The 25,326-nt window shown below is 48.2% G+C and overlaps 1 protein-coding gene and 1 non-coding gene across 2 annotated transcripts in view; both read right to left on the reverse strand.

The window, feature by feature from the left end:
- LOC142817397 (uncharacterized) overlaps positions 1-25,326 on the reverse strand; it is a 60,435-nt gene that overhangs the window by 19,535 nt on the left and 15,574 nt on the right. The window lies entirely within an intron of this gene.
- Positions 4,005-4,077, reverse strand: TRNAT-CGU (transfer RNA threonine (anticodon CGU)). The gene has a single exon. It is a non-coding gene; the product is annotated as a tRNA-Thr (tRNA).

Genomic DNA, 25,326 nt, shown 5'->3' on the forward strand with positions numbered 1-25,326 from the left:
GAATGGAAGGCGATGTCATAAACAGAGAGATGACAGAAGAAGCGAGAAAGAGAAAGAAATAGAAGAAAGTCACAGCTTTACCGCAAAGGCGAAGCAATCAGTGCGACAGCAACAAAACGAAATGTCACGCCAAGAATGGTAGGCTGATCGAAACGTGCCCCGCGTTGCCCACGCACAAATGACGCACGAAACGTACTCAGGGGTACAGATGAACGCAATTAAGTCTCTCAGTCGTTAATTCGCTTTGTTTGAAAAGCGTGCTCTTTCCGCAAACGGAGGCTGCGCAGTGAGTGCAGTGACCTTTGAGCACCCGGTAACTACAACAGAATTGTTCTGCTGAAAGCTCAAGGCGCACGATTCTCTCCATCGCAAGATAAGCGCACGCGCGGGTGAGCATCTACCCCCACCCCTTCCCCCTCCTTCGCGGGGCAAAATAAGCGCGGGAGACATGAGCGCGTGTCGCCACGTCGTGACGATCTAGCGACGCGCGTTCTTGTGTCATCTCGCTGGTATTGCTAAAACACGATAGTTCCTCCGTCATCAGCTTCGCCGGCCGTAAAGGGCAAACATAAATTGCTTGCCGCTTCCTTAGTGAAGGAGGTGCTCTTTTGTGGTTGTTCGTTTCTTTTATTGTATTGTTTTTTTTATTCGCTGTTCAATTCATTATTCAAATTTTTCGAATATTTGCGCAACCGTGATGTTGACAGAGCTCAGATGCCTTCCCAGCTCCCCTTTTAGGGGCGCGAGAGCCTTTACGCTATGCTAAACAATGCCTGCCCTACAATATTGGAATCAAAGCAGGAACAATTTTTTTCGTTCATGCATGCTCTGCGTAGTTGTCTAAAATGTTTGAAAAAATCATTTAGCTACTTCGATAGCTCCTTGGTGAAAATGTCTAGCTATTTCTAAGTAGTTTTTCGCTGAAATCTAGCTATTTCTGCTTTCCGACATTTGCCAACACTAGTCGTGACGATCTGGTGACGCGCGCTCATTACGCCATTTCACAAGTAAGGCTGAAAACACGATAGTTTTCGCAAGATAGCCATCACCACGGTAAGATGTAGATATAAATAGCTTGCAGTTTCAACGATGAAGGAGGTGATCCTTCGTGATTTGTGGCTAACACCGCGCGCTCAGAAGCAAGAGGTCGGACGTTAAATTCCGCGTGCAGGAGTCTTTTTAATTATTTATTCATTTATTTATTTATGCCATACCCACAGTGCCACATGGCATTACAGTGGGGGGGGGGATGCAAAAAAAATTCAAAGCATACAGTTGGTAACAATCGCTAGCAGCATCAGGAAAACAAATACATATACAAGAAGATCACGAGTGAACACTAATGTGCACAATAGTGATCATAGATCTTTTTTTTGAATTTTTATATATAGGTACATAACGGTGAATGACGGTGGTCGCTGACGTTGACGTCGACGCCAACGGCAAAATCCATCCGAGGTTGTTTTTACAATTGCTATCGCAATAAAAACTGGCCCCGTATCTCCGTGCATCGCTGCAAAGAACGTCGAAAGAAGATTGCCTTTTGTCTGGAAGCGCTGCATGAGTAATATAAGTCTGTAGCCACTTCTAGCTCATAAGTTGCTCAATATATGGCGTTGTGTGTATATGTCATTGGGAATAATATAACTAGATGGCGTTTGGGGGTTTTCGCAGCATATCCTCGGAGTAAATGATAATTAGTGGGGCGAAGCGTCCATCTGCCCGTCCGTGTGTCCATCCATCCAGGAAGGCTGCCCGCGACCTTTCTATTTTTGATGCTACTTTTCGGAAGCAATTACCGCTTTTAATCCCAGTGTTTACATTACCGCTTTTAATTGATTGATTTGTGGGGTTTAACGTCCCAAAACCACCATATGATTATGAGAGACGCCGTAGTGGAGGGCTCCGGAAATTTCGACCACCTGGGGTTCTTTAACGTGCACCCAAATCTGAGTACACGGGCCTACAACATTTCCGCCTCCATCGGAAATGCAGCCGCCGCAGCCGGGAATCGAACCCGCGACCTGCGGGTCAGCAGCCGAGTACCTTAGCCACTAGACCACCGCGGCGGGGCCAATTACCGCTTTTAATCCCAGTGTTTACATTATATTTCTGGTGGTCGTGTTGGGTATCGATCCCAATACCCCTCGCTGGACGGTTGCGGGCAGCGTTGCTGCAGCAAACAGGCCAGGCAGCTCCAGCTCGTGCCTCGCTCAAGATTGTCGATTAGGCAGACTTGCTCTGCTTAATCAAACCTCCTCTGCACATTAGTCACTACTGCACCTAATGAAAATCGTGCTCTTTATGTATGTGTACCTACACGCGAAAAACTAAGAGTGTGCTGGGTACTCTCTTTGAGGAGCACTTTCTTGTCGAATATTTCACTCTCTTTTCCAGAGTAAATCACTTCATGGTGAGGCAGAGTACAGTGATTCTCGCGAACTGGTCAAGGCACTCCCCCTCAACAGAGTAACATAACGTTGCCCGTAGCATGAGCCCACCGAAGAGAGAAACAGTACACTTCACAAAAAAGAATCGCAGAACTTGGGTCGATGTTGGGCTTTTCATTTGTTTTTGACGGATTCCCTCGCGCGCCGATCGTAAGGATGGCTAAATACTAGCACTAAGGAAAAAAACAGATAGAAACCTTCGACTTTCAGACGCACTGCACGTGGCGAGCCTGACCCGGTAGCCACTACATCACACTGAAAGACGGTACACCAGTGTTTAATTCCTCAAGTCCTAAGTAATGTTTGTGATCTGTCTGCATTTTCTTTTTTAAAGTGCAGATTTCAGTGTCTCCACGCTTCTCAAAACCAGCCGTACTGTAGCTACCGTGTTTAATGTGTTTGATTTGTGCTTCGTGAAATCAGAACGTTGATCCGACGCGTTCTTTACAGAAGGAAAAAAAGCGTAACCGAGTATAAGAACGGCATTTGCACTGACTTGATAAGCGGTTAGTCATTTCTCCGTACGAAACATCGAGCTTCTGAAGTGTACATTAACTATAATTTAGATTTATTATCATCCCCTTTGACATATTCTCAGCCATTCTTGTTCACGGTCTTCTTCAAGTACTACGACTAAAGCCGCAATACTATACTGCAGCCATAGCGAACGTTAGGCTTACGGCAGCATACCTCGTGTGCGATGGTCATAGCGAAACATGAATAATATATAAGGAGAATGTCATCATATAATAATATAAGGAGATAATAATATAAGGAGAATGGCAGCACGTTTCACTGCATTGCTCGCGGTGTGCCGATGCATCTAAAAGTAATTAAGAGCAGGGGCATAACCGCGCTTTACTCACTCATGGCTGAAAAGTCTATGGGCTTCTCAGTCTCTCAAAAAGAGGTGAAGTAGAAAGCAGTTTCACTCTCTCATTTCATACAGATTGAAAATGAATTACACTTCATCGGATGCTTTGCCAGAGTCAAAGAACACTCTGAAGAGTAACTCGGCCGTCTTACTCCTGCACTACCCTCCGTAGTTTTTACAGTGTATACGCGTCAAAGGGCCTCCTCATTTCAATGTGTTTGATTTCTTCATTTCTACTTTCTAAACCTATAGCAGTGAACGTTTGTGTGGTTTAGTCACGGACACATTGCCCATTCTTTCCTCCTGTTCTTTTGAACTTACATTGTCCCAAAATACAGAATTTTTTGTTTATGAAAATGGAACAATGAAACGATGTCAAATGCATTGTGCATGGAATTTATTTTTTATGCAGCAGCACAGCTCTCCGTCTCCGCGTGCATTCAAACGCACTGCACAGTAGGATATAGCACAGCATGCACGTGCGCGCACACGCAAAAAAAGAAAAAACTGGACGGCGCGGTGCATGAGCTGAGGAATAGGTTCATTGATTTATATATATATATATATATATATATATTAATGAGATATAACAGGCAGTAATGCCAAGGAATGTACAGGGGAAGTTATTAAAACCAATGGAATGTAAATAAGAAGAGAGAAAAGTGGATGAAAAAATTACCAACTGTGAGCAGGAATCGAACCTACGACCTTCGAATTACGCGTTCGATGCTCTAACCACTGAGCTATCACAGCGGCCCTCCCTCCATCCACTTTTTTGGGTTTATCTATGAATTTAGAAGTAGGAGCGACAGTCAGCGCCATCTATAAGCCAAACAACGAGTGTGAAAACACTCTTATGCGCATGTTATGCGCACACTCTTATGCGCAAGTCGGAAATGGTCCAAGGAGATCCATTCCGATTTGTGCAAAAGGCATGGTGGGCACTTGAACTGGTTGCAACAATCCGGCTGGTTTTAAAGGTGGCGATTTTCGTCGTTGACAATCGAGACACGTGCGGACGTAATGCTTTACAGTGCCTGGAAGCTTCGGCCAGTAGTACTTTTGTTGGATTCTGGCCAATGTGCGCGTGTATCCGAGGTGGCCGGAGGGTGGCTCATCGTGGCAAGCGCTCAGGATCTCATCGCGAATGGATGTCGGGACGACAAGTAAGTGGGCGTTTCCGCTGGGGGCAAAGTTCTTCTTGTATAGGACACCCCTGCGCAAGCAGAATGATGGCAGGCTCCTCGCAAATATCTTGGGAACGCTTGTAGACTGGCCGTTAAGAAAATTAATAAGAGGGAGCAACTCACTGTCTTCTTTCTGCTTAGACGAAATGGTGACCGTGCCGACCACTCCTAAAAATGCCATGTCATCATCTTCTGAGACATCATCTTGCTTTATAGGCGACCTAGATAAGCAATCAGCATCAGAGTGCTGTCGTCCCGACTTATAGACGACCGTCATATCGAATTCTTGTAGGCGTAAGCTCCAGCGCGCTAGCCGACCGGATGGGTCCTTCAAGTTGGTCAGCCAGCAAAGAGAGTGGTGGTCGCTGACTACGTGGAAGGGACGGCCGTAGAGGTATGGGCGAAACTTCAGAACTGCCCATACTACAGCAAGACATTCCTTTTCCGTTGTGGAATAATGGAACTCGGCACGGGAAAGCGTCCTACTTGCATATGAAATCACTCTCTCGGCTGAGTCTTGCCACTGGACGAGTACAGCGCCTAAACCTACGTTGCTGGCATCAGTGTGGATCATGGTTGGAGCGTCCTCGTCAAAGTGAGCAAGCACAGGGGGTGTCTGCAGGCGCTGTCGTAGACCGTCAAATGCTGCTTGTTCCTCTTCGCCCCATAAAAATGGAACATCGTCTCTCGTTATGCGTGTTAAGGGTGACGCTATGTGCGAGAAATTGGCGATAAATCTGCGGTAGTAGGCGCAAAGGCCAAGAAAACGTCTTACGGCCTTCTTTTCTGTTGGCACCGGAAATTTTCGGACGGCGTCGATCTTGTCGGGGTCCGGACGAACACCTTCATGGCTCACCACATGTCCTAGGAATCGGAGTTCCTTGAAACCGAAATGACATTTCTCAGGTTTCAGCGATAAGCCAGCGGACCGTATTGCTCGAAATACTAATAGCAGCCGTCTTAGATGTTCCTCGAATGTTGGTGAGAACACAATGACGTCGTCGAAGTATACCAGACACGTCTGCCACTTAAGGCCTGATAGGACGGTATCCATCAGTCTCTGAAATGTTGCTGGGGCTGAGCACAATCCGAAGGGCAAGACTTTAAACTCGTAAAGCCCGTCAGGCGTAACAGAAGCAGTCTTTTCTCTGTCCCGCTCATCGACCTCGATTTGCCAATAACCGCTTTTCAGGTCCATCGACGAGAAGAAGCGTGCATGCCTCAGCCTGTCAAGTGAATCGTCAATACGCGGTAGTGGGTATACGTCTTTCTTGGTCACGCGGTTCAGCTTGCGGTAGTCCACACAGAAGCGTAAGCTGCCGTCTTTCTTCTTAACTAGCACTACCGGTGATGCCCAAGGGCTTTTTGACGGCTGAATGATGTCATCATTGAGCATTTTCTGGACTTGTTCTTGGATTGCTTCGCGTTCTTTCGGTGCCACGCGGTATGGGTTTTGTCGAATTGGTCTTGCCGTCTCTTCCGTTATAATTCGGTGCTTTGTCAGTGGCGTTTGATTTACTCTCGAGGTCGACGAAAAACAATCTTCAAACTGGCCGAGAATATCTAGAAGACTCTGCCTCTGCGCTGGCGATAAATCTGTGCTCACGTCGACAGGCAGTGGTGTTGAAGCGGCCGGCGTCTCTGCCTGTTGTACTGCGAAGCACTCGCGGAATTCTACAATTTCTTCAAAGTATGCAACTGTGGTACCCTCTGCAATGTGTCGACGCTCGTTGCTGAAGTTTGTCAACAGGACCTCTGCTTGCCCAGACACTACACTGACGAGACTTCTGGCAATAGCGATTCCTCGAGAGAGTAAAAGCGTCGATATTTGTTCCGCGACACCTTCTCCACTATGCTGCGTGTTACACGTGACAGAGACGAGGCGGCATGACAACGGTGGCATGGTCACGTCGTCAATCACGCGCATGGGCTTGCGCTGCAGCGCTGCGCTATGGTCCGCTGAGAAGGTCAGTACACCGTCCGGTATATTTATAATGGCACCGTACTCCCGCAGGAAATCCATACCCAAGATGACCTGTTTACAACACTCAGAAAGAATAATGAAGGTTGCCACGAATGATGAATCCCCGATCTTGATTCGTGCGGTGCACTTTCCGGTAGGTGTCAGCAGCTGGCCTCCGGCTCCTCGAATTTGCGGCCCCGTCCATTCCATTTTTACCTTCTTGAGTTGGTCGGCCAGATTCGCACTCATTATTGAAAAGTCCGCACCAGTGTCGACCAGTGCGGTCACGTCGTGACCGTCAATTGAAAGTGTAATGTCGGCGGTGACAATCTCGTCTTTCGACGGTTCATTCGAAATGTGTGGCACTTCATGCGGCGGCAATGGGGGATTTTCAAATCTTCGGCAATTCGCAACCTTCCCCCCTGAGGTCGCTGCTTTTAGTTTCCCCGGCGTGGACTGGGAGACCTTCCTCTCGCCATGTCCGTGGTGCTACCTCTATTAGATCGGGGAAAATGACCTGGGGAGGGCGAGCGTGACCGGAACCCAGGAGAAACGTCTCGCGGGATCGTCGCGCTCGTTTCAACGTTGCGTCTTCCGTCGAAATAGCGCCGAGGGGTAGTGGACGGAAATCCTTGATACCCGGCAACGCGATGAGGACAATACCGCACGATGTGGCCTGCTTCCCCACAATGGAAGCACAGGGGCCTGTAGTCAGGGGTACGCCATATGTCGGTTTTGCGGAGTGGGGGTCGCATCGGCGTCGACGTTTCCCTGTAGTACCAAGGCACTGTCGGCGGCTGTTGCTGGTGGTACTGTTGAGGTGGCGGCACGTTAGATCTAGGCTGTCGACGGAGAATATCTGCATATGTTGGCCTAACTATTTCAGTGTTCGGCTCGGGAAGTGAAAGCGCTTGCCTTATTTCTTGGCGAACAACTTCTGTGACCGACGCAATCGCGTAGTCATTCGGTGTGGCGGCGAGCTTCTTCACCTCTTCTTGCACAATTTCGCGTATCAGGTCACGCAAAGAACGCTCGTCAGGAGTCACCGTGGTCACAGCGGTTGCGCTGATTTGTCCGCTGTTGTTTTGACGGTCGTACTGGCGGTACCGTAGCTGTAGTGCGCGTTCTATGGCGGTCGCCTCCTACGAAAATTCGTCGACGTTTGAAGGTGGGTTCCGTACGAGACCAGCAAACAGCTGCTCTTTAACACCACGCATGAGGTGGCTGATCTTTCTGTTCTCGGACATGTCGGGATCGGCTCGATGAAAGAGATGAGCCATGTCCTCAACAAACATAGCAACAGACTCGTTGGGCTTTTGAATCCGTGATTCAAGGAGTCGTTGTGCAGGCTCCCGCCTTTCGGTGTTTGCGAAGGTGTCCAGGAACTTCCGCCGGAACTCGTCCCACGTTGACCACACGCGATTCGTGAACCACGTGCGAGCCCCGTCTTGAAGAGGGAAATACACGTACCCCAACTTCTGTGCGGCGTTCCACCCGTTAACGTTGGCTGTGCGCTCGAACTCCTCAAGCCAGTCATCTGCGTCCTCATATGAGTTGCCATGGAAGTCCACAGGAGTTTTAGGGGTGAAAACAGTCACCTGTGTCGTGCTTGGGCTCGTCATGGTGGGGCAACTGCTTCCCGGGGCAGTCATGTTTTCCGTCCAAGGACCGAACTCTGGGCTCAGGCCTAACAGGCGGCGGCTGGCGCGGTGAACGGGTGTTTCGACGAGCGGAAGTCTTTGTGGACTAGATCCCGGGCTGTTGGAAGGCGTCCTGGACATGTACCCAGCTCCTCCACCAGTGTCACGACGCAGACACAGCAGGAGTTCGATGTAGAAGAGCTCACTTTAATTAAAAATGAAAGGCGCTCGTAAAGAGGACCGGGCAAGAGCTTCGTCTTCTTCTCTGGCTGTGCGAGCTCTCCTCTGCAGGTTGAATGCGGCAATATATATATATATATATATATATATATATATATATATATATATATATATATATATATATATATATATATATATATATATATATATATATATATATATATATATATATATGGGATTTAACGTCCCAAAGCCACATGATTACGACAGACGCCGTAGTGGAGGGCTCCGGAAATTTTGACCACCAGGGGTTCTTTAACCTGCATCCACATATGAGCACACGGGCCTGCAACATTTCCGCCTCCATCAGAAATGCAGCCGCCGCAGCCGCGATTCAATCCCGCGACCGGCGGGTCAAGGCCAAGTACCTTAGCCATTAGACCACCGCGGCGGGGCAGGAATAGTAAGGGCGAAAAAAGAAAAAAAACAAATGGTGCGTGGCATGAGAGAAGAAAAAACGCAGCATATCAATGAAATGAATGCTGATGAATGGGGTGAAGTGTTCATTCGTTCATCCGTTCATGTCTCCGTCCATCCGTGCATGCGGCCGATCGCGTTCTAAAATGCCGTAGGCGCGCGCGTAACACCCACGCCAAGGAAGCTGAACGCAAGCGTCTTCAAAGCGCCCGCCGCTCTCCGCCGTCCATGGCTCACCAACGATCCGCCACGTACGGTGACCATCTAGGAGACTGAGAGAAGCACTCATTGGCAAAGCGCGCGCACCAGCCAATCGGAGAGTAGCGATACTTCGGACGGTACCGACAGAGTAACGCCATCTAGGAAATGAGACCAGAAATGATCATCCATTTTTTTGCCTTCCTTTCTTTCTCGTCTTTTCTCTCGGTTACGCGTGACTAGTCACAAGGTTAGACTATGAGGAGCTTCGCCCTTAAAATCACAGCATATCCACGGAGTGAATGATGATGAGTGGGGCGACGCGTCCATCAGTGTGTCTGTACTTCCGTCCGTTCATTCGTCCATGCTTCCGTCCATCCATGTGAACGTCCGTGTGTCCATCTGCATGTATGTCTACCTATTCGTCCGTCCGTGCAACTGTCCATCAGTCTGTTTGTCCATCCCGTTCGTTCGTCCATCTAGCGAACACTCCAAGTGCCTCCATGTTGTATTTTTTCAACACATATTCATCATCATACACAAGTACTATCATGCAGCGGACATTCTAAAGACTTACGACCCACGCCGTAAGGAGCTTCACCCCTAAAATTTTTGCAGATCCATGAAGTGAATGGTGACGATGGAGCCAAGCTAGGCTTTAAGGTTCGTAATGTCGACGTTATGTCGCCGACTAGTATGAAGGACACACATAAGGAGTAATCGGCGCCTGACTAGGTTAATAGGCACTGAATGATGCGTTCAGTGCAAATTGATAACAGCTCAGGGTAGAATGTGACCCACTCGGGACCAGACACTGATGTGTTACGTGGCAACGCATGTGAAGGCACGCCTAGTCCGACAAATCCAGATAAGCCTCCATGCTCGGTCAGGTTTTCTGAAAATGATCGGCTAACTGTTCGAATGTATTTATTCGTAACGTCTGGAATAAAGTATACCTCGAAAAACAAATGAACTTCCCATGTTGTCTTTTAATCAAAATATTTCATATTATGGACAATGCCTGCACAGTTGCGTTATAAATGTCTACTGCGAACTTCTCGCCAAGCAATGGGCAGGTTCTAATAAGAGAAACACTGACAGCCATATGAATGAATGAATGAAATAATAAAAATTAAAAACATACAAACCTATTTTTCACGCACCCAGTGACTCGGACCAATCGTTCAAGCCTGAAATATGCGGCATCAACAAACCTGTATGTTGGGTGTTCAGTCGTTACTATACACCTTTTCACAGGAAGGAAAAAAACACCTCCATGATGGGCTGTGCGCGGGAGTACAAAGGTTAGGGGTCAGCGTGGCCAGTGCATTTTCGAGGGGACGCGCCAATTCGCACAGCCCAAGGAGGGCTATGGCGGCGCACAGGGAGGCGTTTATGAAAAGGTGAATAGAGACCCAAAGCAACGCGTGGTGGCGCTGCGACTCTGGACTGGTGGGGGGGGACCAGTGGACCGGTGGGGGGACCGGTGGGGGGGCATAGGTGGGGGGGTTTTCAACGAGACAGAATTCACTTCGATGGGCGGCTAGGTCATGAGGTGGGTTGGCGACTTGCAGGACGCGCAGTAGCTTTTTTGGGGGGGCAAGCGAGCCCTTCGGGGTGCAGGATAGCTAGTAACGAGGAAAACAACCAGGGAGACTCTTCGACAGGTGGTATGGACAGATACGATACCAAAGTGGCACCAATATCTAAGATAGGTAGAGTCCGGGGCATAAATAGACGTAGCCACGAGCGCCGAGCCAATTCAGACATAGGGTATATTAACATGCAGGATGGTAGGAACAGGCTGAAGTGGGAAGAGATAGAAGAACAGCTAAGAAAAGAGAGGCCGATGGTATACGGTTTTGTAGAAACACATCTCAGGGACATGGAACAACCTCCGAACAATCCGGACTACGCGGGGGAATATTGTAATAGAACAGAAGGCAGCAGAAAGGGGGGTGGTATTGGGGCATTCATTCATAAAAGTACAGACTGGCAAAGGGTCAAGCAGGAGTGCAAGGAACATTTATGGTTAAAAGGGAAAGTGGCATGTCAAATGACACTCCTTTGTTCCGTGTACTTGTGGACGGGAGCAAAGGCCAGAGAGGAAAACCTGGCAATGGTAGAGTGTATATCAAAGGACATTCAGGAGTTAGGAAGAGAGTGCGAGATAATTATACTAGGAGACATGAATGCGCACATAGAAGATATAGATGGGTATACCGACCCGACAGGCAACATGATCATGGATATGTGTAAAAGGCTTGATTTGATCATTTGCAACAGTACCGAGAAGTGTGAAGGGCAAATAACATGGGAGGTAGGAAGGCTTCAGTCGACAAAAGATTGTGCACTGATGTCACATAGGATGTATGATAAGGTCAGGGAAATGCACATAGATGAAGGTGGCTCCAGAAGTCTGGGTAGCGATCACAAGCGTATCAAGCTAAGTTTTGGAAGAGCAGTGAAAGTGGGAAGGAGACAAGATGAGCAACTACAGGAAAATTTTTATTCAGAAAGGTAAATTGAAATAGCCCCTAAACAAATTGAGAAAGTAATCACGGAGGATAATAAGACAGTGTGGACATACACGAATCTAATTAGACTCTTTGAGCTAGAGCTTGCTAAGACGCGTGACAAGTCACCCCAGAAAAGAAGACACAAACCCAAACGTTGGTGGGATGAGGAAGTTAAGAGAGCCTTAGCAAAACGTCAGGAAGCCTCTAGGGAACACAGACATGCTAAGCAGTGGGGTGAACCGACCGATGATGTTGAAAGAAAATGAGCAACCTTTCTAAGCTGTAGAAGGGATGCATCCCTCCTGATCAATGAAAAGATTAGAAGGAAGGGAGCTCAGTGGCTTGCAGAAGTACATAAAAAAGATAGAAAGGCAGCTGCGAAGTTTTGGAACCATCTAAACTTCCGAAGGAATGAGACGAGCCTAGAGCAGAGTTTTATAACTACAGCCCAAGGTGCTAGGCTAGAAGGGGACGAAGCTATTGAATATATAAGAACAAGGGTGACAGAAAAATTTCAACAAAGAAGTACTTTATGCACCACAATAGACAAGGACGAATCAAGTGGTGCAATGGCTCCATTTTCACAACAAGAGTGGGAAAGGGCTGAGAAAAGGGTTCTTAGTAGTACATCAACAGGCCCAGATGGCATTCCAATTAGGCTGATAAAGACATTAGGGCCGAAGTCTAAGCAGGCTTTGAGAGAGGCAGTGAGCAAAATAATAATCGATGGTGAAGTTCCCGATGGATGGAAACTTAGCAGGATGAGCATGATCTATAAAAGAAAGAGGGACAAAGCTGACATAAACAACTACCGTCCTATAACAGTGACATCAGTGGTCTACAGGCTGGCGATGCAGATTATAAAGAAAAGACTGCAGGCGTGGATAGAGGATGAGGGGGTGCTGGGGGAACTGCAGAAGGGGTTTCGGAAACACAGGAGGTTGGAAGACAATCTGTTCTCACTGACGCAGTGCATCGAAATAGCAGAAAAGGAACACAGGCCCCTGTGGCTAGCATTTTTGGATATCAAGGGAGCGTACGATAGCGTAGTTCAAGTGGAATAGTGGGGAATACTGGACACACTAGGCGTGGAACATGTAGTCACTAATCTTTTAAAGGGTATCTATAAAGGTAACAAGGTAGTTATAAAGTGGGAAAAACAGGTATCCAAGCCTGCAGAGGTAAAACGGGGGCTTAGGCAGGGGTGCCCCCTGTCACCCTTATTATTCATGATGTACCTACAAGGATTAGAGGCAAAATTAGAGGGAAGTGGACTGGGCTTCAACCTCTCTTTAGTCAAACAAGGAAAACATATTGATCAGGCACTACCAGCATTAATGTACGCAGATGATATAGTGCTAATGGCCAACAACAAGGAAGATTTGCAGAGATTGATGGACATCTGCAGTAATGAGGAGCTAGATAGGTTAGATTTTAGATTCAGTAAGGAAAAATCAGCAGTCATGATTTTCAATGACAGCGAAGGTAGTGAGCTTAGAATACAGGAGGTCACGCTAGAGATAACAGGTAAATACAAATATCTGGGCGTATGGATAAGCGATGGGACCGAGTATCTGAGGGAACACGAAATATACGTGACGACTAAAGGTAACAGGAATGCAGCAGTCATGGAAAATAGGGCACTGTGGAATTACAATAGGTATGATGTTGTGAGAGGAATATGGAAAGGGGTCATGGTTCCTGGGCTGACGTTCGGCAATGTGGTCTTGTGCATGCGATCAGAAGTTCAAGCAAGATTAGAAATTAAGCAACGTGGAATAGGTAGGCTTGCTTTAGGAGCTCACGGCAATACACCAAATCAGAGAGTACAAGGTGATATGGGATGGACATCATTTGAGGGCAGGGAAGCTAGCAGCAAGATAAAATTTGAGAAGCGATTGAGAGAAAAGGGGGAAGAGCGTTGGGCTAGGAAGGTTTTCAGCTACTTGTACATGAAGAATGTCGATACAAAATGGAGGAAGCGAACCAGGAAGTTGACTGGTAAATACTTAGAAAACAGCAGGTGGTCAAACCAAAAAGAACTATCTGTTAAGAAGAAAGTGAAGGAAACGGAGACTGACATGTGGAGAATGGGCATGATTAAGAAGTCCGCACTAGAGATCTATCGAACTTTTAAGCAGGAAATTGCCAAGGAAAGGATCTATGATAATACTTGGGGTAGTTCTCTACTCTTTGAGGCCAGGACGGGAGTACTGCGAACCAAGACATATCGGGCCAAATACGAAGGGGTAGACACAGTATGCAGTGCGTGTGGAGAGGAAGAAGAAACTGCCGAACACTTGATAATGTTCTGTAAAGGGCTTCACCCTATAGTTCAGGATGATGGCGCAGAGTTTTTCAAAGCACTGGGGTGTAGGGACCGGGAGGGCAAAATTAACTTTAAGCGGGTAGACTTAACTGGAAGGAGGTTATCTGATTGGTGGCTAAAGTCAAGGCACGAGTAAAAATTAAACTCTTCACTGCAAAGTACGAATCCTCAAACTCACCTTTTAAGGAAAAAAAAATATAGTTTTTGGTTCATTAGGCATTACGGCTATTACGAATCCTCAAACTCACCTTTTAAGGAAAAAAATATAGTTTTTGGTTCATTAGGTATTACGGCTTGGTGGCGCTAGCCACCGCCCGATCTAAGGGGTACAGCCATATCCATCTATCCATCCATCCAAAAAGAAATAGTTTTTGGTTCATTAGGTATTACGGCTTTGGTGGCGCTAGCCACCGCCCGATCTAAAGGGTACAGCCATATCCATCCATCCATCCATCCATCCATCCATCCATCCATCCATCCATCCATCCATCCATCTATCCATCCGGCAGCACCATCTCTGGCAGAAAAATGAAAATTTGGGATGCGTGTCACGCGTTTTCCCTTTCTACCACGCTACCGTTCACTTGAATGCGCTTGCAGGGCACTAGCGCGGTATTCTGGAGCACCGCGCACCACTTCAACAATATCCCCCAGCTGCACAGGCACTTGAAAAAGCGAACATAGCCAAATCTCAAATATTTGTTAATAGGGAGTTTTAGAATAGCGCACCGCGAGCCCTTGCGATGCGGTCGCTGCCACTGCGCATGTGTCGTAACGCGAGTCGGCGTTCGCGGACCGCACGTGAAAAATCTGAAATTGCGTGCGGTGATGGCAGCCCGCATGTGGCTTGCAAGTGCTGGTTTCGAGGCTACGGTGTCGCTGCGATCGTGCGTTGCGGATCGCAGTAGGGCAAACGCTAGTCTAAAACTCATATGGCGCCCGCTACACCCGCAGCGCTTGCAAACGGTATTCTAAAACTCCCTAATAACGCTTACGTTGTTGAGTAGACGACAACGACGCCCGACTTAACGCGATGTGCATTTCCGAAGTCCGCGACATTACTGTGTACGATAAGTCGTGCTAAGCTTCTTTCTGTCATGCGTTAACTGTAGATCTGGTTAGACTTATGTCCTCCTTACCACTGGAGAATCACCCGCTGACTGAGCTACGAGGCAGCTAGCTTAGCTTTAACTAATACGAAGCAAGTTGAACTGCTACCCTCGTTTTTCTTCGTTTCTCGCGTCATGCTTACACTTCCATTTTATGAGAATGTCGACTGTACAGGTGCATATTCACGAGGCTTGCTGCACGAACGCGGCTCAGCGTGAGAGGTGCCGAATTTCAGGCAGGATGTGATCTCGGGTGTGGCCCGAGCTCGCGCAATTAGCGCACATGTAAACGTACACTGGAAGCACTGTTCGGAGCGTAACACGCAAACACGGGGCGCGCGTGAAAGAAAACGGCACATCACCGAATGTTTTAAGTACCTGTTCGGTTCAGTGGCTCGAATAAATACCACCCTAGTGAAGCGACAAAAATAGAACAAATCGGTAAGGCGATGTCAAATTCGCTAGAAATGCACAGACGTTCATTCAGGCGCGATGATGCAGCCTTTCCGATGCATGAATTTCGGTCGGCGAACCTTTAACAATGTGTGCAGTTCATTTCAAAGCAACCAACAACGCAACGCAAACTGCGGTATGATTAAAACACCTTTACGGTTATTTGTTAACATATAACCGTAAGTGAACTTTCACGATGCAATGAGCAGACAGCGAGCTACATTACTGCAGTCGTTGCATAGACAGCCGTGTTATGTACTGATTCAGGTAGTCGAAACAAATGATTTCAAGCGAATTGAGACAAAAAGGAAAGCGAGACAGAGCTAGAGAATACGACTTGTCCGGCAACCGATAATTTTACAGGTGGATCGCGTGTTGATACTGTCTGCACTCTCGTGGCACCGAACAACACTTTGGACCTCGCTGACGCTACCGTGAGGTCGTTTCTGCCATCGCGGAAAAGCAACGTCGAACAGCGGGCGTCTTCTTCAAGCACGGCAAGCTGACAGCACCACGTGAAGTGCCCCGCGCCGACTCTAGAACGCGTGCCACACGTGCTCCCGCTGCTGTGAAACACACTGAGGTCGCTCGCTGGATTTCGTGCCGACCGGTTGTGCGCCCGCGCGCTCCACGCGCTTGCGATCTTCGGCGTCAGCGTAGCTCTGGCCGACTGGGCTCGCCCTACGTCACCTCCTGCCGCCGACGACCTTCGACGACAGTGAAGCTCTGACTTACTGGACCTGCTCTAGGCCATCTAAGACGCCGACAACATATCTCGCAAGTGTACCCCGTCCTCGGACTCCAGTGACCGTGCTTCCATCTTTCCTGTCTCTCCTATCCCCTCAGTTTGTTGTTGCTTCTTCTTCCTCTTTTCTACACCTTTACTTCTACTATTTTTATCACTCCTCACCCCCATCCGTTTCGAGCCCTGTGGCGGTGTCACTCACTGAAGCAGACAATAACGGGGCTCACTTTTCTCTTCCTTTCTCTTTTTAAGAACCACTCACAGAAACACACGGAATTGCCTGCGCCCTCTGCCGCGCATATTCCCAATTTTTATGAGTTTGCTGCCAGAGCCACAGTGTGGCGTTGTCGTCGCGACGCAAAATTTAGCTTTGGGTTCGCCCGAAGCAGATTCGCCCGAAGCAGACGACCCACGCACAGGAGCAGCGTCTGCTGCTGCGCGGCTGAGAGTGAAGTCCACAAACTGACGTCACACGCGAGAGGGCGCCACTCTGAGATATTGAGGCCAATAGACCAGAGCACACCTATCTACCACCAAGACACCGCAGATCTCAGCGCTTACTTTCGAACCCACAGGGCCATTCTGTTAGCAGTGAAGGCGTGTATTTGTTCCGCCTAGTTAATATGGCACGCGGCGTCTCTGGAACCTTAAAAAGCAAGAAAGAGCCTATTCACGCCACTACCACCTTAAAAACGTCGTCTTGTAACAATCACAGCAATATTTACACGCACTGCCTGTGAAGATCTCAACACAACATGGAAATCGTGTCGGTAGGGTATTTTCAGATTGCGCATATTTCCATCACCCACCAAAAACATCGAGCTTCACCGGCAGTGGATAATCGCAATCAACAGAGAAAACTATGAGCCCATGGCGAAGTAGGCGCTTACGAGAAAGTACACTTACTGCATGTGTTCAAGCTTGATGCCAGCTATTTCGCTTTGCAGCAGTAATTTGCATGCAGTACGCCTGTGATATGCAGCACCAAATCTTTGCCGTACTCTTTCACCGGCCACATGCCAATAATGAGAGATATTACGACTCACGCGAGCATGCACACATTGCGCACGTTGAGTACAAATGTAAGGCATCCTAACGCGATGCAAAGAGACGTGAGCAGCTGAAAGCGTGGCTTTCGACTCAGTTGAACGCGGCATGCTTTGACTGTCGCTATAAGCGAATCTGTGCTTTCATACGCGTCATCATAACCCTATAAAATCGTGCTTAGGCTGGCATCTTCGCACAGCGTGCATGTTTCGAGTGGCAGGCATGACCGGCAAATGAGAAATACATGCGAAATATAAGCGCAAACCGAATTGGGGACTCTAAAACTACGGCGACGCCGGCTGAAAGCGCAAGTTTGGCCTAGCGACGTTCTAGGCATGTCGCAGTCGACCGAGACTTAAAAAGGCAAACTTCTCACTGTTAACGTTTTTTTTTTTTTCACCGCGATGGTACGTACCCGATGAAGTTGCTTCCGCAAATTGCGATGCACGTGCTGTACAATTCCGGACTGTGGAGGAAGGTCTTCTCGGAGATTCACAAGAAAACAGCGGAAATTCCCAGAAGAAGAAAGCGCGAAACATGCTTACAGCCGGACTCGGGTTGCGAAGTTTCGCGTTTGGATAGCGGAGCATCCGCTAGCGTGGCAGTTTATGGTGTTCCTTCACTGCTGTTGAGGCAGATGGTGGGACATGCTGCCTAAACATGGTGGCACACAGTGAACTCTCTGTGTTGTGGTGTATAGTACCATTGTTGAAGGGCCGGTAAACAACTCCAAGGTTCAGACATTGTTAGGTAAAGAAATATGCACACTTTTACTTTGTGGAGATGCGTTCGCAAGAATTTTGCAAATGCGTGCTGTATTGAAGAGGTTACAGGGGTTAAAACTGTAGGGGGTTCGTCCTATGTACGGCTGACGCAGAAGCCTAACTAATGTTCCAGCCGCACACAGTCGTACCGTGCACGATTAACGTGCCCTATCCGTAGCTCGTCTCATTGCAGCTACACAGGTTCGGGCGAATAAGGCAACAGGCTAGGTCAATAAAACGACACTTTATTGCTAGGCGTTAGCAATAGCACGCAAATGTCGCGAGAAGGTAGTACAGAAAACAAGGGTAGACGCTTACTCCTAGGTCGTTGTAATCCTCGGCTCGCAGGGGGTGGGGGGTTGCGGGTTCGACCTCCTTCTTCCAAGGCCGGTGTCAGAAAAATCGTGCGGCCGTCCGCACGCCAGTAGTGTCCACTGCCCCGGTTTCCCTCTCCCTGACGAGAATAATATCTTTTCTCGCTGAGGGAGGGGAGACCTGTTCCGCGCACCGGGAAATGGGGGAATCGCGAGCGCCGGCCGTGCGGGTGGTGGTGGCGATTCGAGGAAAGGAAAGACGCCTAATTTCCGCAGCCCTTTAGGAAGCACGGCGCAGCCGTGCGGGTATAGGGGAGACCCGCTCAAGTTTGCCCGGCGACGCCAGCGCTTGCCTTTCCCCTGCCAGAAAAAGCGCACAACAATAGAGTCTTCCGACCCTTCCGCTCCCTTTGGCTTCCACGCATTTGCGAAGCACGCGCTGCACGTGAAACGTTCCTCGTGCCGCGATGTCACCCCAACAGAAAAGGGGGTGACATCGCTGCGTCGTCCACTGTAGGCCCGTTTACATTGACCCGACGAGGGTGCGTTGAGTCGAAATAAACAGGTTTTCCGGACTCGCCCTCCCCATGTATAAGCGGACGCGTCGGGGCGGAGAGTCGTCGCGGCGAGTCCTGTCGACCCGGAGACAGGGGGTAGGTTCACCGAACTCACCGCGCTCAGAAAGGGCATGTATAACCGGTCGCGCTGAAATGGCGGCTCGTGACCTCTCCCGCCTTCGCGGTCTCCGCTTCCCCATCACTCCGACGTTGCTCTTTCTCTGTCGGCCGGTACGCGCGCGCTAGGCACGATGACATCCTCGTGGGCTCCACGCACCATGTGGACAGATGGTGAAATAACGACGTTGCTAGCTTTAGTCAGCTAGAAAAAACTGAGTGATTTGCTCGATAGCAAGCATAACAGAACGAGGACATCGTTCTGTTATGCGGTAAATGCAGATCACTTTTACGTTTAAATCTTGCTTGGCACGTCCTACGAGAGCTTGTTGGTTATCGTTCTCACGACCGGATATTTTGCTCTGCCCGTAGCAGGAAATCGGCTTGTGTGCCAGAAATCTCAAATACGTGCACATGAATGCTTTAATAAAGTTTCTGGTCACCTCGCCATCAGAATACATTTGCGTAAATTCACAGAATCGTCTACTAGTGCGCAGCATTCCAACTCCGCTTGCATTTATTTTGCGCTCTTCACAGCCAGGTTCGACTATGAAAAGGCAAATACTTTCGGGTATTTTATTCTTTGTAAGTTTCGTTTTGGGTTTTTTTCCAAGTGGTGTAAATTGACTTTATCACAAAAATTAAGTGCCTTTACCAATACATGTAGTTTCCCCCAGAGGAAAAGCGTAGCCCAGGGTTGGTTTTGCTCTGAAATATTGAAATATTATACGCAGTACGGTAAAACGATTCCAGTCGGAAGAAAAAGAACCGCATTTAAACGCATTCACCACTAGTGTATGTTAATGTGCTTTGCGGGGAAGCAGTGCAGTGTTCTTCACCAAAGTCAGAAATTTTTACAGCTTTTCAACTTTTCCAGAGACAACGCAGCTGCATAGCTTGCTTGCATTGTTGACGGTAAGTGGGGGAAAAACACGAGTCGCGAAGACAGTAGTTTGGAAGCGCTGGCACATGAACTTTGAAAAATTTGCAATATTGCTTATGTTCAGGCACTTATCGGTTTGTGTGGCGCTCCATATAAAAATATACGCTTTGGATCATTTCAAAGGGTGCAGAAACGATATTTATTTCTGTAAGTTTAATACGAATCTTTGTTTTACGCGAGAAAATATTATTTATATTGAGCTGCCCCCAAGGCTGTCAACGGTGGACCGTAAGCGCACTTCACTGCACCGAGGGTTCCTCGGCAGCCTCCTAAATGCACCAAAGCCGGCTTGCTGATTCGTGCTCCATTTTCCTGCGCTTACCGCCAGTAATAGAAACAAATTATGCAGCTGCATTATCTCATAAAAAGTTGTAAGAGCTGTAAAAAATGTTTAAATATCGCCCAAGAACAACGCATTGCTTCCCCTCAAAGAACATCTTGAGACAACCTAGTAGCTGTGAACGCGTTGTGCCAAGGAAACGCTGTGTTCTTCCTACCCACGAGTTTTTTTCACAACCTAGTTATTGGGCGCTGCCACGATATTTAAATTGCTCTGAGATACTGAGAAAAAATACCAAGACGGGAGCGGAGATAGCCATCGCGGTGGCGGAGCGACAACTGCGTAAACAACCGTAGCCCACAGCGGCGAGAGCGCAGGCTTGGAGGAGCGGAAACCGGTACCGGAAGACGGGCTTTCGGCTCGCCTCGACGCAAAGCGTCGCTGCGATCACCGCTCACCTCAACTCGTCCGTGCGAGTTCATATAAACTCGGGCGCGTCGAGGTAAGCTGAACCCGCCACTCAACTCAGCCCGCCCCCGTCACGTCCATGTACACGGGGCTTGTCACAATAACCATGCAAACACGAAGAGGTCGACTCCACCAGTGAAATTCTACCGATTCCCAAACCAATGGTACGAAACAAGCAGACGACAGAAATGGATTAAAGCAGTGCGCCGAAAAAAGTATGTAAACATTTTTTTTCATAAAAATTAGCACGCGCACAATGCATTCAAAATTACGGGTGTTAATGCCTGCGTCACCGTTTCTCTAATCTATCGAGTTAGTGGGAGATGCACGTCCCCATCTTAAAAGTGTAAATTTTCAACGCCCGTCTTTAGAGCACTGTTAAAAAATAGCGAAGAAACATTTTATGCTGCTACTATTATTCGATATTGTTGGGGACGTAGTAGTTGAAGCTGTGTGCACATGTGGTATAGGTAATGTGTTGTTATATATTTTTAAATCTACGCAGCGCCGACGGAAGTGTGTGGTTGCCAAAAGCTTAGACAACTATGAAAAAAAGAAAAAAAAATGCATTAGCTTTTGTTGCACGTCCGTTGGCAGATACAGTGAACTAGTTGTTACTGAGTGTGCAGGGGTAGCCCGAACAACACGGCGCATTTTTGATACGTGACCAAGATAAAATGCTTTTATAGCAATGCGCTCTTCCCCTGCAGATTAGACACACACAAAAAAGTTTCTCTGAAAGTTGGGTGCTCATCATGATGGTACGCACGCTGTTCGTGAACTCTAGGTACGCGCGATGAGAACGGTGATAATGCAAGGAAAGACACGCGAGATAGATGTCAACTACTGTTGTGGGTCAGAAAGAAGCCCCAAATAGACCATTTATTTTTGAAGTGTTGTGTATACACCGCTCCAGTTAGTTAAGGGTAACTAACTGGATTCCCAGAGAAGGGAAGCGGGTTAGGGGGAGAGAGAAGATAAGGTAGGCAGATGAGATTAAGAAGTTTGCGGGTATAAATTGGCAGCAGCAAGCACAGGACCGGGTTAACTGGCGGAACATGGGAGAGGCCTTTGTCCTGCAGTGGACTTAGTCAGGCTGATGATGATGATGATGTATACACCGCACGATAACTTGGGTGGGTGCTAGTAAATTAAGGTATCCCAACTAATAGCTGTCATACCGCAAGAACCGCTTAACCTAAAGCACGAGAAGCGGCCTTACCCATGCATCCAGGAACAAACATAGTGCATAGTACACAGAGTAAACCAAATAAAACAGGTATATAATTATGAACGTACAGAAAGTTTTATTCACCTCTAACGTCGTAAACAGCGTCGTCTTTCACTTGCGAAACGCACTTCGCTTTGACGAGGACGGCGTCGTCTGCTACAACTTGCTTCGCGGCCCTTTTAGCAAATTGCTCCTACGAAAAAAATCTTCAGTTGCGGCGATCCTCTTAAACGCGGACAGAAGCGTGTACATCGTAACCGCACGCGACGCGAAACTCTCAAAAACGCGTGCAGAACGCGTGCAACGCGCGAGCAAAGAAACGCGTTTTCAAGGCAGGTTGAATGGGACAGCGGAGGGGCGAAGACTCGAGTAACCAGTTTTCTCCCCGCATTGACTGACAGCGCCACGCTCCGCAGCGCTTCCCTCGGCGTGGGTCTCCTCTATTCCCGCAACTAGGCTTTCGCGCTGACGTAAAAAGGGAAAGGGAGGCTGGGCTCTCGTGCTCCCCCACAAAGCAAATCACATTTTCGCGCCACCTCGCCGCGAGTTTACAAAGGACAGCGGATAGACTCACCCACAATGCACTGCGCCAGGCGCTCTTACGAGGCTCTCGGAAGCTGCGCGCTCATTGGTTCGTGCGTGATGTCGTCAGCAAACATGGCTGCGCCCAAGACGATGCTGCAGGCAGCTGCCAGGCAAGACTTCGCGCGCGCTGTGTTTCCCGAGGCGATCTTGATCGAAGAAAAACGCCTTCCGAACATTCGGAGGGACGCGTTGAAACTTCAAGTGTGCTGAGAATCGCTGTGAGCGTGCCTCTACCGAAGCTGCACTTCACTGCCGCCGGCAGTGATGGTCCGCTTTCAACGACTGCAGGAGACACCAAGTGCACCGTCGTATCCAGTAAAGATTATGAAGACGTCGAGATGCTGGTCTCGGTAAGTTCTTTTTTTGCAGTTCCTAACAAAGCCATAAAATGCTTGCTTACGAGACCGTCGGTGAGCTCAAGTTCGCGAACGATGTTCGGGCAGGCACAGCTTCGGTTACCATGCTACCCAGCGCGAGCACGACTATTGCTGCTGTTGGACAGTGAATTTAGTGCGCACAGACTTCAGTGGAATAAACTAAACCACAACAAAAAGAAAATTAAACTGCAACCCACAGCTTTGAGTGTTTGTCGAAAGCTATAAAACAAAAAAAGTACGCTGTTGCGAAGGACGGCCTCCGAGAGACGTTACGAAGGGCGCTTCGAAATCCCACCGCTGCCACCACTGTTGCGACGCGCACCTCCGACGACGTTACGAAGGGCGCCTCGAAATCTCACTGCTGCAACCACTGTTTCGAAAGACGGCGACGCCAACACGGTCCCGAAGGCGCCACTGCTTCGAATTCTGCCGGGAAGGTCACTAGCCGTTTGGTAGCGTAGGTTTCTCAGCTCGCGACGGCTTCTGCGCAGAGCTGATAGACGAGCGGACGAGACGATGGTGAGTTAAACAAGGTTTATGTACAGCATATATATAGAGGCGTTGCAAATTCGGCACTAGGGCCGACAGAGACGCGAAGAGCCGAGCTCTCCTCTGTAACACATAGGTCTGCTCTTTAATGGGTCCGCTGTAAAAAGGGGGTCTCTCTCGACGCGCCGCAGGGCTTCTTTTATATGCCCCGGGTCCAACCCAAATGTCCAACCAGAAGCGCCGCTGGTCGCGAGGTCAGAATCCTCCAATGAGGTCGCCGCTGAGCCGCGTCCTTCTTTCTCATCGAATCTGGAGAGGCTTCACTGCAGGTGGCTGCACCCAAGGACGAGTGACGTCGCCGCGCATTGCGTCAGCCGCCAGACAGGAAGACGCTGGTTGTTTACTCGACGGGCTCGCTTGCTGAGGTGACTCACTGCACGTGCACGCCAGAAAGGCGCCGTGGCGTGATGACGCCGTTGAGTTGTTCGTGTCAGGCGGGCTGGCTTTGACACAGATTGCCTTTTTCAGAGGCACGGACGTTCGCTGTCGACTCGCAGGCATAACAACGCACGCGTTACTTGAGGCTTCACCGCAGAGCTGCTATGTATTTTGGGGAAGGCATGTGGGAATCTTTACGATCGTGTGCCCAGAGTAAGCAACATGTTGCAAATCACTGTAGTTAGTGCGGGACAGAGTGCAGTGTACGTCAAAACTGCAATCCGGAATCGTGAGCGGTTTGAGCTTGCATTCTTCACACGTAAATTAATTGACAATTGTCATGTGAATGAAGATAATAACCAGCTGCAGCTAAGTTGCGCGTAGTGATAAAAAATGCGCCCTCCTTGGCATTCCATTTTACAGAGAATGCATGTTCGCGTAAGGCAAATGAATTATGATTGTGTGCAGAGTCATGTCACAGGGAGTGCTACACTAGCTGTAGGGCTGTGAATGATAAGTTTATGAACAGTTTGTAATCTGTTTGCAGCACCTTGCTAAAGAAATTTCTTGGGCCTTCTGGACCGCTGCTATTTTTGGCTCCATGAAAAAAAGAAGAAAACATCATTACACCTCAGGTTGTCAGGTAATGATAGATTTGTACAGGTTCTGCTAACATTATTACCATAATTATACTCAAAGGTATAACTAACAAACTGGCACAATGCTATGCTATCGACACACATTTGTTATGCATCGTTTAAAAAAACATACTGAAATTTCGGTGATCTTGCAAAAGTTAGTGCACATTTTTTTTTTCAATGCAGACTAACCTTGGCCTATCGTACAAGTTGCTAACAGGTGGTATGTAAAAAGACTGCACATAATACAGAGACACATTCTCTTCTTGTCATCATTTCTAACTTCTTTATTTAATACCTCAGTCCTCCTGGTTGCTTATGCAAGAAATCATTTGTCTTTTGCAAATGCTTAAGCTTGCTTCACTTCCGCAGCACTTGTTCTCTCACCTCCCCGGATGATAAAGGGGTACTAACTGCAAAATTTTTTTTATTTTTTGCGTGAAATGAAAGGCCCAACCTTCAAGGATCTAGAAAATGTACTGCAAAGGGCGAGTGCACTCCGCAAAAGTAATAACAGTATCATTTTAAAAGCTAGTTTCCATATCTACATTGTCCTGACATCATAACACAATATGAGCTCCTTGTCATGTGCTTGTGCGAGAAATCGTGAAACTTGCTCGGCTGCTACGCACTGTGGCTCCATTTCCAACCCACAAGCAGTCATTTTGATAGATTTTGTGACGCTGAGTGGCCGTTTTGGTACCCGATTGTCATCACAACTAGCCAGATTGAAGCATAAAGTCCCTAGAATTGCCTGATGTACCACGGAAAACCTGACTTTTATATGAGAAGTGCTATATCTTATCATGATTTTATTTACTTCTCACTTGCTCAGAGTGATCGTTGTATCCATAAGATTAGCATGACTGAGTAAACTCGCCTTTAAAAAGCAGTGCCGTACCCCTTTATTATGTTGGCTGTGGATGCAAGCCAATTAGATGGCGCCATTGAGAC

This window comes from Rhipicephalus microplus, chromosome 5 (genome assembly GCF_043290135.1).
Source record: "Rhipicephalus microplus isolate Deutch F79 chromosome 5, USDA_Rmic, whole genome shotgun sequence".
Lineage (NCBI taxonomy): Eukaryota > Metazoa > Arthropoda > Arachnida > Ixodida > Ixodidae > Rhipicephalus > Rhipicephalus microplus.